The sequence below is a fragment of the Rhododendron vialii genome, chromosome 4a (genome assembly GCF_030253575.1).
Source record: "Rhododendron vialii isolate Sample 1 chromosome 4a, ASM3025357v1".
Classification (NCBI taxonomy): Eukaryota; Viridiplantae; Streptophyta; class Magnoliopsida; order Ericales; family Ericaceae; genus Rhododendron; species Rhododendron vialii.
Genome location: NC_080560.1, coordinates 4,909,995 through 4,923,699, shown reverse-complemented (window position 1 = coordinate 4,923,699; position 13,705 = coordinate 4,909,995). Strand labels below are relative to the sequence as shown.

The 13,705-nt window shown below is 37.6% G+C and overlaps 1 long non-coding RNA gene across 1 annotated transcript; it reads right to left on the bottom strand.

Moving 5' to 3' along the window:
- Window positions 1-6,393: 6,393 nt before the first annotated feature.
- LOC131323481 (uncharacterized) lies at window positions 6,394-10,716 on the bottom strand. Its single transcript, XR_009199191.1, has 2 exons — window positions 9,563-10,716; window positions 6,394-9,469 (listed from the first exon to the last, which is right to left on the bottom strand). It is a non-coding gene; the product is annotated as an uncharacterized LOC131323481 (long non-coding RNA).
- Between the last annotated feature and the right edge of the window lie 2,989 nt (window positions 10,717-13,705).

The following is a 13,705-nucleotide window of genomic DNA, read 5'->3' as shown; positions in this document are numbered from 1 at the left end:
TATCTCTGTGTTTTGGATCTTTGTATCTGTATCAATGTATAGACAGCCGCACAATATCATTTGAAGATTTATGTTCTTGATCGCGATTGTTACTATGTCGTGCGTTTATCTATACGTTGAACGGAGAAACAAAAGATATTTGAGATTCCAAAATCCGAAACATAGAGATAAGATCGAATGGAAAGTATTTAGGGTGGCTATCAGGGAGTATATAAAATGGAATTTGTCAAACCGAATGGACTCATCAAATCGCTTCAATGAACTACAACAAAGGTAGTTTGGTGACTTTGGTCTGCTTCATGGAACTGAAAATCACAAAGCCAACATGGCTGGTTGAATGACAATATCCATATACCCCACTCGCTTTGGGTGGAAAATTGTTTAAAATATCCAACTAAATCGAAGCGGTTATGTTTCTTATCGGCCACTTTAGAATGTGCATGTCTGACAAGTAATCTATTTTTATCATTTTTCTTATTATTTTTGTCACAAAAATAGTAATTAAGCTCTCTTATTAATCTCACGTATAGGTCTAATATAAGAAAGTAACACATTTGAAAGCCCCAAAACTTTTTAAAAAATTGAGAAGCATTTTCGGTGTACACCCAAAGCCGCCCATGGAAGAAATGAGACACATCAAACAAAATCATAGCAATGGCTGATTAATCCACAAGAAATTGACCATAGAAATGAAGGCTCATGATCACCATCTTCAATGTCTTTCAAAAAGAAAATCAATCAGCACCAAACATCACCAACCACCACTGTCAATGGGGGGGAAAAGAATTGTGGCAATTTGTGATTGGGTAACTCTTCACATGTTTGGAACAACCAATCTTTTCTGTTGTACAAATCCCTGTGCAGTGTTGAAATCTGTTTTGAAAAAGTGTGATTTTGACTCATTAACTAACTGTGATGGCAATCTAAGCTAGATATTTGTAACATGACAAGTAGATGTCGGTCAGGATTATTCAAATCTTAGTCAGGATTATTCAATTTTTAGTCAACTGTTTAGGAACACCTCGATGACTAAATCACATATTTTCGTGTGCGGATGCAGGTGCGTGAGCAGGAGCGGGAGCGTGGGGATGAAAGCGCCTTTGAAAAACATTCCAAACCACTAAAATCTTCAAGAGCGATGATTGAGAGCGTGAATGCAGTAAGAGAAGGTATTTTGAAAGGATTATGTGACCAAGCTCGATCTATATCAAATTACGGAATGAGAGATGCTCGACCCTGTATAGCAAGTGTAGAGCGGTCGATCCGGCTGTTCATCTCTCGGCACTCGATGACTCGGATCTTAACTAAGTAATAGACAATTCAGATGTGTATGCGATTTGTATGCATTGAGATTTGATCCGAGCCGGAATGAACGACCGGATTGATCGCTCTATAGGGAGCTGCTCGACAGTATCTCCGGATCCGATCATATTACTTTGTATTAATTATATGTGGTTTAAGTAGAAGTGTGGTAGTACATTCCTCAACTCCTCCGGGATTACAGGAAATCCACAGAAAAAGGTGATGGGAGAATTGAGCACGCACACTCAATTCAGTTGAGAGATTTGAATTCCTTTGTTTGGTTATTATAAATTTAGTTATATAAACTCTTAAGCAATCCCCCATAAAAATAAAAATAAAAAAAAAAATTGAAAGATAAATATCTTAAGCAATCAATAAACTATACTATTATAGATTGAATAAAAATTATGAGAAAAAATCCATAGACCAAGTCCAACTATCTAGTCAATGATAAGAGAACATATTTGTTATAATAGTGTTTTGAGAAGTTAGATAAATCACATCAAGAAATTATATTATTGATTGAATAAAAATTATGACACAAAAAAAAAAAAAAAAACTATAGACCAAGTCCAACTATCTAGTCAATGATAGGAGAATATATTTGTTATATATTTAATAGTGTTTTGAGAAGTTAGATAAATCACATAAGCTCTATGGAGTATAAGTTTTAACAAATCAAAACAGAGCAGAATAACTTCAAGCCCCCTGTTTTACAACAGGTTTAGGAAGTAGTTTAATTTTTTTTTAAAGTGAAATAAAGGATCGAGGAGGGGGTGACCAGACAAAGCAACCCTCCTCTGAGCGTGACCATAAGAAATAATTTCGTTTAACATCGTTTAGAAATTATTTTCAGAAATCAAAAGTTCTCATCGTTTTCATAGCATATTCATTTGAAAACAAGGAAAGAAAGTAGGGAAAGGCTCCCTTCAATATCCAATCTCTCCGTACCCCTTCACAAACTACTATCTTTGAGCTCTACCTCGGCTCTACGAAAATGATTCGAGCCTTTGAATCCATGATTCTCTCAAAGAATAACAAATCGGTGAAATCAGCTTAATCGAACGTCAATAGGTGTATCAAACATCATATTCTCTTTAATATAATACTAGGTGATTTATGTAGATAACTTTATTCATCATCTAATTTGTAAAACAAAAAGTAATTTTAAATGTACCTATTACTAACATATGATCAAACTGATATATATATATATATATATATATATATATATATATATATATATATATATATATATATATATATATATATATATATATATAAAGAGACATGAATATTCTGCGAAAAATTATGAAATGAACGGTTTTGAAATTTTGTTTTGAGTCGAGCTAAGACCTAAAATTAGGCTGAGACAGAGAGACGAGAACATGGAGGAAAGCCGATCCCAGAAGGTAGATTGTTTAAAAACTTGGATCATGTTCTAACCAACTAAGGGTGTGTTTTACTAACTAAAATAAGTATTTCTTTTTCAAGTTAATACTTAAAAAATAAGAACCTTCGTGGAACGGAACCTAACTAAGAGCATCTCCAACCCTTGACATCAAATTGGGGATGTCAATTTTTTTTTGAAGGCTGATGTGGCATTTTGGTATCTCCTATTTGACATCAAAACCTCCTCTCCAACCTTTATGTCAAATTCTATTTATTTGACATCAAATTATCCCTCTCCAACCCTTATGTCAAAATACAAATGGTCATTTTTTGAAATTTGGCATGGAGGAGGGAGGTTGTCAAAGTTGGCATGAGAAGGCTTGCTTCAAATCCACGTAGAAATTGGCATCGAAGAAGGCTGTTGGATTGGATTGAACTTTGGTGTCAAATTTTACCATTAATTTGCCCACGTAAGATTTGATATCTCCCATTGGAGATGCTCTAACTTACTAAATTAACGGCCAGCCAAGTCAGCAATCTTTTCCGCTGAGGATTTGGTTCCTCAAACATGTGGGAGATGACCACGTGTTAGCTAGATTCGTGTCAGTGTCTCTTAATACTAAGGCATGGCCATATGATCATAGTAGGAGTAATAAATTAGAGGATGGAATAAGTGGATCATATACATACAATTTACTATGAAGTTTGAATTTTAAAGATCATGATCAAATTATTAGCATAAATAAATTAAAACATGAGAATCCAAAAATAAACGAACAAAATATGATACTACAAAATAAGCTGCACGTCTATTTTTTTTTGGGCACAAATCTATTTTGTTCGTAAAGCTATCAATGTCTAATGAAGCTTATTTTTTTATGTGAACGACCTACTTGACGAGTTCCACTAGTGAACAATTCCGATCATATTTTGGATCTAGGAAGGCTCAAACTGGACAAAGTAAGTAGAAGTTGCTGGAGACAAAGTTACGTTTGAATTCTTCTTGAATTTTGAACAATAATTATACTAGGAGTATGCCTAACAAGAGCATTCATGAACAATAACTAAGGTGTATTGGGATCAGAAAAAATTGAGAGACAAAGTTTAGAGTGGAATAAGTTTGTTATCAAACGAACGTTTATCAATTTTGGGTCAAGTTGTTTTACTTTTTCAATTCGTTTTGACAATTTCAATTATGAGAAATAATAGTCCAGAGTAACAAGTACAATGGTGAGATACAAATCAAAATTCCTAATAGGTCAATAGTCCGGGAGTACTGCCACGTGGTATTCCGGATCACTTTACAACCACACGTTCTTGTGAGGTCCATACACTTAGCGGCAAACCCCATATGAATGTCTGATTGTAAAGTGGTTCGAAATACAACGTGGCGATACTCTCAAACTATTGTATAATTTTACCATATCCAATGAGAGTTAACCTCATAAAAATAATGGCAATCAATCTTCATTACATAACCATGACTCCCTGAAACTGTCTTTTTACACCCATTTCGGATACCCAATGAAGCATGGAAGAACAGGAAAAGAAATAGTAATTTGACATCCATTCCATTTCAGGATAAAGAGTATCACACCTCGCTATAAATAGTCAGCCCCCCCTTTTTCTTTGTATTTTTGAAAGGCCAAAGAGGTGGTAGATTAGGTCTTAGGATAATGATGTATAGATTACATATACTATTATACTCCAATGAACATGGCTGTGGAATCATGACAGCAGTAAGAGTATATTCTTTCTGCCCACTAAATCTTGACTGCTAATAATCTGAAGCCAAATCTAACATAACCCTTGAATTTTTTTTTAGAAGGCTAACTAACTTCAACTGGCTTAGTTGATTATTATCCTTGTTCCTCATCAGGAGGTTAGGAATCTCCCCAACCCTAGGCTACAAATTACGCGGCCAACTAATGGTAACCGGTTAAATTTTGAAGTTTTTGACTTTTTGTTGAAAGTATCTTAGGCGTTGTGTTTAACAAACCTAAAACTGAGGTGCGTGCAAGCTAGTCCGGACATCCGATTATATGTGTGTGTGTTTTTATTAAGCTTTGTTAATCAATGTCCTTGAGCAGTTGTGAACATCTCAATGCATGCACAAGCTATAGGAAGGCCAGAAAATGGGATAGAGATTTGAGATAGCCAATTGTACAGCAGATTGCTATGTGTTAATTTATGTCATATAGAAAGAATTTGCCAGTTAGGCCCACTCATTTTAGAATCTACCCAAAAAAATTTAAAGGCCTAGTTGATCTTCCCAATAATCCCATTCCCAATTCACCACTCCATTCCAAAGATGGATTTTGGAGAAATTAATAAATCTATTCAAAATGAAACAAAAGCACTGAAATCATTGCCTGAGGAAGACAGATTTTCAAAAAAGACAACTATGATTGAACCCAGACACCAAAAACTTGTCTCAAGCCACATGTGCAGGCAGTGCAGCCCACGTGAAACATTTGAACTGATGTGCAGGAAATCAGATCTCTACTGATGGAGGAATTTCTAGATGGTCCAAGAAAATGGTAGAAAGCTGAGAAAACAATTGAAACAAAACAAACATGGGAATTGAATATGGCTCAGTCTAACCTCGAATGGTATAGTTGTACCTATGTGGGTGTCCAGGTGTCTGTTGATCCTGCCTGAATGTCTGAATGCCAGGGGATTGCGATGGGTCGGGCCGCGCCACGCGTTGTTGATTTCCCATATCTGTGTATGCAATCTGGATAAAAAAGGCGTTTGAAGGAAAAAATAATGAAAGAAACAGATGATGTATGGTTGGATTCTAAAAACGATATGGAGCATGACGAATCAAGTGATGTAATGTAAACATACTGCACCTTAAACAATTCAATCCAAATAGCTAACACAACCGCTGTTGACCAGGGTTAGTCTGGTTGGTTGGTGAGTCTGCTCCCCACACAATTTATCAGAGTTCGATTCTTGGGGTCCAGCCGTAAGAAAGTAATTTCTTGTGAATTCCCTTGTCTTAGCGTGCATGGCCTGCATTTGACCGGTCCGGGGAAGGGATTTTTGAAAAATATGTGCCTACCCTTCTACAGCCTCAGCAATCAGTAAACAACAATATAAGGCAGAGAAGAAACACTTTCCCCAAGTAGAAAAATGCCTCCTAATGTAGTATGTCATCCTGGATGTAGAAAGTTCCTTATTCTGGTCAATTCTCCTCACATTCTGTGTAATATATTTCTCTTTTTTTTATAATAAATTTTTCTGTTGTCATTAATGCCTTAAACTTTCTCAACCTTTTGTATTATAAATAGACTAAGCGTAAATCCAAAAATCGAGAAGATGACTTGTGTTCAACACCTGCTGGCAACGCCTTCGACTCGACTAATACATGTGTCTCGTGCGTGGTAATGCTACATACACATCAACCAACCAGTGTGTCCAAAGTGACCCTGTCTTGAAGATTTGACTTTAACAGATACATGTGTCTTGTGGGTGGTTTCGCACTTTCAGGGTTTACTTGGCAGAACAGGTCCTAGTACACACAGAAGAGACAATGCCAAACTGATCATTAGTGTGCTATAATCTGGTTGTAACCCTTTCATTTAAGATGGAAGCCTGAACAAAATGCATTCCTTTGCTAAATATATCGCGAAATCTGACTTTAAGATAAGTTTGGACGATATCAGCCTCCCCATTACTTAGAAATTCAGCATATCCACAGGATTTCAGCTGTAATATATATAACTGATTGCATTAAACAAGCACAAACCAAACTAGATTGGCCTTTCAAGCTCTGGCAGGGTGGACTTATTACACTAAAACAAACACAAAAGAAAACAAGCATGGCCTTTCAACCTTTAGCAGGGGCGATCTCAGGTTCGGTTCCGTTTGTTTTTCATCTTTTGTTTCCATCCATAAAACCCTCCTCAAATTAATTATCCAAACACAGCCTAAGAAACAGATCAAAGTTGACACCCTACTGTCAATTCCTTATCTATCCCCAAGCTTATCAACACTACTGACGGCCCCGGCAACTTACAGGAAAATGGACCAGGGATAGAAAGAAACATAAAGAGCTAATCAGGTGGAGGTGTACATGTGTTGAATCATGAATGGGTTGCGGAACAATCTTTTTGGAGTATGATTCCAGATATAAGACATTGAATCTCTGGCCCTCACACCCACAAACTACTTTTATTCTGAAATGGTCCACAAGATACCTCTAGCTTTCTAAAAACACACACTAACCCTAAAAAGGTTGAAACAAAAGAAGCTGAAACTACTTAACAAAAGAAGCTTTTTTTTTTTTCTGACTGCTGGAGAAGAGAATAATGCAACAAACGTGTCAAGTGGAGAAAAGGCGGTCCCCATAGACCAACAGAGACCTGAAATTTCCTTTTTTGGTTAGACGGTAAGGGGTGTTTGGGACAACTTACGTGCACCTCAACTATTCCCATTCCCGATCCGGTCAAAGGCATGCCATCCACACCGGTACCAAGGAATTCAAAAAAGATTTCACCGTTGCAGCTTGGCCCCAAGAGGTTGCCAAGTTTTCAACTCAGGATGTCTGAGTTTACAGCTCATTCTTGTTGCCACTTGAGCTACCCCTTGGGGTTAACAGAGACTTGAAATAGAACAATGAGCAAGGGACATTTTTGGTTCCTTTTAGAGGAGTTGCTTTGTGTCATCTTCCTATTGGTACATTCGCATCCCAGTCAACTTAGAGGATTCCACCCTGCTGTAGAACTGGTACAATCATTGCCAAATTCACAATCCAACCTCTTAATTAGGAAAAGGAAACTAATACCTCTTGTATGCTATGCTTATATAGCTAAAATAATGCTCAATTGTGCAACCATGTACTTTCTGTTGTTGCTGGTAAACTGGTGTATCTGTGTGTATCTAGTTAGTCAATCACATGATGAGGCTAAGTAGTAGGTGGTATAAAGCTTCAACATGGCATCTTAAACACCAGATATAAGGATGTTGTTGTGTAAATTAGAAGAGAGGAAAGAAATAACAATAATTTAGGCGCTCCGCCCTGCTATAGTCATGAGTCTGTTCATAGTCACGACTGTTGTCATAGTCGGCGTTCCGCCCTGCCATAGTCGTGAGTCTGTTCATAGTCGCGACTGTTGTCATAGTCAGCAAGGTGGAAACTTCCAGGAAAAAAACTTCGAATTGGGAGGGTGATAGTAAGAATGGCATGCCAAAAGAAACTTGGCCATGAATGGAACTGCTGCGCCTATATTAAAGTTACAGAACTTTACCTCTGGGAGGTATCCATCTAGAACTATCAACAGCCAGCCTTAAACAAGTAAAAATGTTGGGTGATTTTGTAACCCATATGAGAAGACTTGAAGACCAACTCGAAAAGATTCGACGAAATTCAAATTTTTTTTACCAGTGATTTTGAATGCTCTTTTCATGTCTGTATGTGGGGGTGTCTTATTTTGTCTTCATGACTTGCCTTGGCTTGTGAAGAACCAGCTTACTGTCCAGTGTCCAGCTTTACTCCCTGCAATAACTGAGTACCACCATTTCAAGAAGAAACATGAGAAACTCCAATGAGTAGGAAGACCAAATCACATGCCGCATCCAAAATTCTTAGTCACAATAACGACGAGAACGACCACTCCAAGATTAAAAAAAAAAAAACCCGGAAGCACAAATTAACCTATTCCAGAGGAAAATATCGGAGTTGCCACTTAGTGGAAACGATAACTCAGCATGGTTAAAAGCTAAATCATCACAGCACTCGGTGCCTGTTGGTATTGCTCAAAACAACTAGGAAACCTCAGATAAGATAAAGTATACATGAATCGATGTGGGCTTTCAGCATCTTGAAAGCCCACATCTATTCCTTTCAGAAACAAAATATGCTGAAGTACACGCCCTTTAGAATCCTAATTTCAGAATGAGAGAATTCTCTGCCTCTTCTATGACAGTATATATCATCTATTGCAGTTGTAGAAAGTACACGTACGTGTAGAAAGACCTCCCAATGGTAAGCTTCAATAGGCATTGCATTACAAGCCGTTGAGCAGCGACCATATCGATCCCAGTAATGGGCTGAAAATATGACTCAAGATGCAGCACCATGGATGACTACAGGAATCTTGAACTGGCCACCTGAGCGGCAGGTCAGCATCGCACCTGCTGGTTTACTGGTAATACATTATAATTTTGAGACGTCATCATGGACTTCCTCACAACTGAAGAGAAGTAGCTAAAATAAAATACCAGAAATGTCGGAAAGGGGAAAATAAGCTCTTTCATTTATTCCTACACTGCATCCAAAGTTCACTCCTCTTTATTATTGCAACATGGAACCGTCAGAAGATGGTTTAATTTTTCTCCAACGGGTTGGGAGGAGGTATAAAGTCTTGTAGAGCTGTAAAAAATGAAAACACAACAGTACAGAAATCATTTTGGCTCTTCGCGATTTCAAGCACTTTCTGCATTTTTCTATCATCGACAATCTCATACATCCTTCATGGCCTCTGAAAACAACAGAAATTTGAATAGAAAAAAAATGATGTCGGAAAATTCCAACTCAGATAATGCAATTCCTTCGAATAGATGTAATATATGCCAGCTTTGAAGAACTTTCATAACTGCGATTGCTGATGCTACAAGAATCCATTTCCGCCATGAAAAGAGACACTTGACGTTCCCAAAAATAACTTGTAAACTCTTTTGCCCGCCTGGCAGAGGACCCAATCTCCAATGCTCCATCCCTCAATGACTTCAACGAATTACATTCGTCGGGAAATCCCTTGAAAAGCATCTGCATAGGTTTGCCAAAACAACTTAACTACAAGCCGTACATGTAATTGCCACAAGATATTTTAACTACCACTCCACACAGGAAAATACATACATTATAGAAGCATTTGAAAATGTTCTGTCGCCACGCAAATTGTAGGAGACAATGGAGAAAGTTTTCTACAAAAGTTGGCATATGGCCTTGATTCCCACTTTTGTGAAATCCACAAGTACGAAGTAACTGCATGTTCCCAGGGAAAAATTTCCAATGCTGCTACACTACAACTAAATAATCCAGAAACTTTCTATTACCTTTATCATCCACAATTAGAAAATAAGCCATGCTAAGTCAAACTGATTTTCTTTCCTGGAAGTTCTATACAAAACGTAAGCAACCTAGATGGTCAATTTCTATTCAATCTATCATTTTTCTCATCAACCTAGAAAGTGAGCCACCCAGTTGGTCAGTTGGCCAGAACCTATGACCTTCACATGGGTTGAGGTATGGACTGATGATTAAAGTTACATTGCATATCCCTTGAGGCTCTGTGACACCCTTGTCCATAAAAAATACAAATTGAGCATTTTATTTCAACCTACAAGGACCAAGTACTATTGGCACACCAGAATTTCACAAAAAACAAAAACAAATTGAGCATGCCAAAATTTCACCATAGATGTCCCCTCAAGAGATTGGAAGTTAGAAAGACGGGTTTCTCCAGAACACTACCAAGTACTATTGGCAATCTTGAATCCTTAAGTCTATTGGATTTAGCACTTTGCAATTTCTCCGGGACGATTCCAGCTTCGCTTGGTAATCTGACCGAGCCGTCCTACATGAACGTTAGCTCAAATGAACTAGTTGGTCAAATCTCATCTTGGCTAGGGAACTCACTGGATTAATAATTCTTAACCTTTCATACAATCAACTCTATGGCATGATTCCAAGCTCAATCTCTCTACTCGAGGATCTTGAACTTATTCATCTTGGTTATAACAATTTGAGTGGTAAACTTGATCTAGACATTTTTCTGAAGCTCCCAGACCTTAGGGAATTCCAACTGTCATTTAACAAATTAACAGTGCTTGCAAATAACAGTACCAATGCTACTCTTCCGAAGTTCACTAGAATAGGATTGTCATCATGCAACCTGAAGGAGTTTCCTATGGTTTCAGAATAAATTGGAGGTACTGGTTTTTTCTGAGAACCAAATTCATTGCCAAATACCAACTTGGTTGTGGAACACAACTAAAGAAAGCATGCGATTAGGCGACCTTGACAGAAACTTTTTGACAGGATTTGACCAGTCTCCAGACCTCATTCCATGGCAGTCACTCTAGATTTGAACCACAGGTTTAACCAGTTGCAAGGATCACTCCCAGTTCCACCACCATCCACCACTTGTTATGATGTGGCAAATAATTTACTAGCCGGAAAAATTTCACCATCAATCTGCCATAACAGTTCTCTTTCCTGCTGCTTATAAAAGTTGTCTGTGAAGTGTATAAGCAAATTGCTTCAATGAAGTTAAACTTACTACATCATGTAAGGTTCTTTATCAACGGAACGCGACACCACATACATACGAATACATACTTTTCGCTAATTGATGGCAAAAGGCAAAATATTCTCGAGTCCGAGCAAGCGAGAACAGACAACTACTTTCCAAAGAAATTTGAACAAACTCAAGATGAGAGGTGATAAATGAGCCGAACAAGCCAAGCAAGGGATTGATCAAGTTCGGTTTGAAAGCGTAACAAGCTCAAAAAATTATATTCGAGCTTCCTTGGTACGGTAATACACAAAGTGGAGTACTTGACAATTCAACTAAGGAAAAATTCAAGATTTCAAGTGACCACGAAATCTCATAGAAACGCAAATTCCAATTGTTAATCAAACTAGGAATGGAGCAGCAATTTCGTTCGTGTTTTTGTTTCCATTTGCGATATCTAAAAGCTACACAAAATCGAATCAGAACTGACCTGTAAGGCAGTAACAATGGAGTGCGAATCTAAAAGGTCCTTTTCCTCTGAATCACCACTCTCTCTCTCTCTCTCTCTCTCCAGAATCACCGAAACCGCACTCCCCCGGAATGAATTTGTTAGCATGGGATAAAATGGGTTCGATACGGTGCAACCAAATCTATTTTGTCAAAAATAAATTTACTTTGATAATCTCCAATTATGTATCAATCATTGTTCGATTGATAAGATCTTCGACATACTTTATCTTCATGACAAGATCTACAACATGAACAGTTTCGATCATAGAGATAAATTGAAATGAGCTCACAATTAGAACAATTTCCGCTGCAGCTTCTATAATGTATTCTTCTGACATCGTTTCAACGGACTTCTCCGTTTCAAAATGCAAAGTCCCAGTGAAACACCGACTACGTCGAGGACATCCTGAGTTCAAGATGTGAGGAAAATGCGAGTTTCTCCTAACGAAGACTGGTAATCTCTCTCTCTCTCTCTCTCTCTCTCTGTATGCATATTATCGTTCACCGAATCTTCTTTAGCACACATGGGGGTAAATCGTGTCCAAACTAATTCTGGACTCGCATTTTTTCATTTCACGTATGCGAAAGCTCAACTTTTATGAGAATTGAAATCGAAACCATTACTATATGACATGCATTATAAGCAGCGGCGGACAAATTTTTTGGACGAATACCCAATACGATAGAGAGAGATGATAGGAGAAAGGTTAAAATTTTAAGAGGACATTTTGTCTCTCTGACTGTAATGAAAATTCCCAAAAATCTTAGGGGTATTCTAGTATAGTTATTAGACAGTTGGGCAACCCTCCCTTCGTCCCTGGGCATAGCCACCACGCAATTTCATACGGGCAGCCGAAAATTGATTTTTTATCCCCACACATTAGGAATTTTAAGAATTTGCAAGGGTAATCCTATATAATTTTACTAAATTAAGTAGTTTGTGGAAATATTTGGAGTTATGCAGGGGCCTTGGCACCCCATGTGTCCGCCACTGCCTCTATGGAATATCGCTTGAGTGTTTGGACAAGTTTCCATGGAGGTGAATTTGGAAGTTATTAGCTTGTATTCATTACCTGCTGGATATCTCATCGGTTAATGAATACAAGGTGATAACTGAGTTTCATTGTGATTCAAGAAGGTTTTAAACCACAAGCTATTATTGCGGCATGTGATTTGAGAAGGTTTTTTAACTGTCTGGTTAAAAAAACCTCTAGAGTTTTCGTTAGAGTTAACCAAGGTTGATTAGGCGTCCTGTATAAACCTCACCATGTAAAGAGTTCCTAAAATTCTACAATGTCCCCTCATACCCCTCCAAAACTTATCTTGCTTACAAACGGGTCGTTGGGGTTCTGAAATTACTGTTTAGAATATTTTCAGTGTGTCTTTGTAATGCGCGGAAGTCTTTCCAAGTCTTACTCATTTGTCTGTTTCCAAATCTTTCCCATTTGTACCAGGAAAAGCATGATTGACTGCTAGATCATAATCTTCTGACTCAACATTTCTGAACTTACTGAGATTAAATAATGAGGCCTCTATGGAACGAGGGATTGTCTAACTGAGTATCACATTGGCGTCCGACACAACAAGCCAACTTCTTAGAAGTGTTCATGCATCTTAGCGGTGTTCATGTTTTTAATAATGACTAGCAAAAGTGCACGTGCGTGCACGTGATAATTTACTACGACATTGTATTGAGTTTGCCTTGACTTAAATTAGACCTCCTGCTAATGAATAGTCTGTTCAGGACTACAGCATCAGTCGATATGAGTTTAAATTGACCTAGACACCTAGGTATAAAAGAAAAAGATCTTGTACGTAAATGTTCAAAATACCCAAATGAGTTGAACCAATATAGAGCACGAGACATTTCGAAGGATGTTAATTAGGCAAGAGTTCAACCCAGCTTTTACCTCTCACCATTGGTTATAGCTTGCACATTATGTTCTCGGAATTAGAAAAAAGAAACAAAAATATTGGCCTTGTTCGTTTCCAAATTTTACTTTGTTTTTCAATCATTACCCTATATATATCTTTCTCCAACTATTACCTTATTTCTCTAATTATTAATTTCATGTATCTCACTATCTCTCTACATTCATTACCCCTCTCTTTAATCATTACCCTATTTTTCTTTCCGCCCACTACTAAAACTAAAATACCCGAAGTTACCAAATCAACAAGGCTTGATTCCAGCTTAAAATTAATGGGAGTAACCAATTCTGGTGTCCGGTGTGCAAATGATACCCGAAATAGAA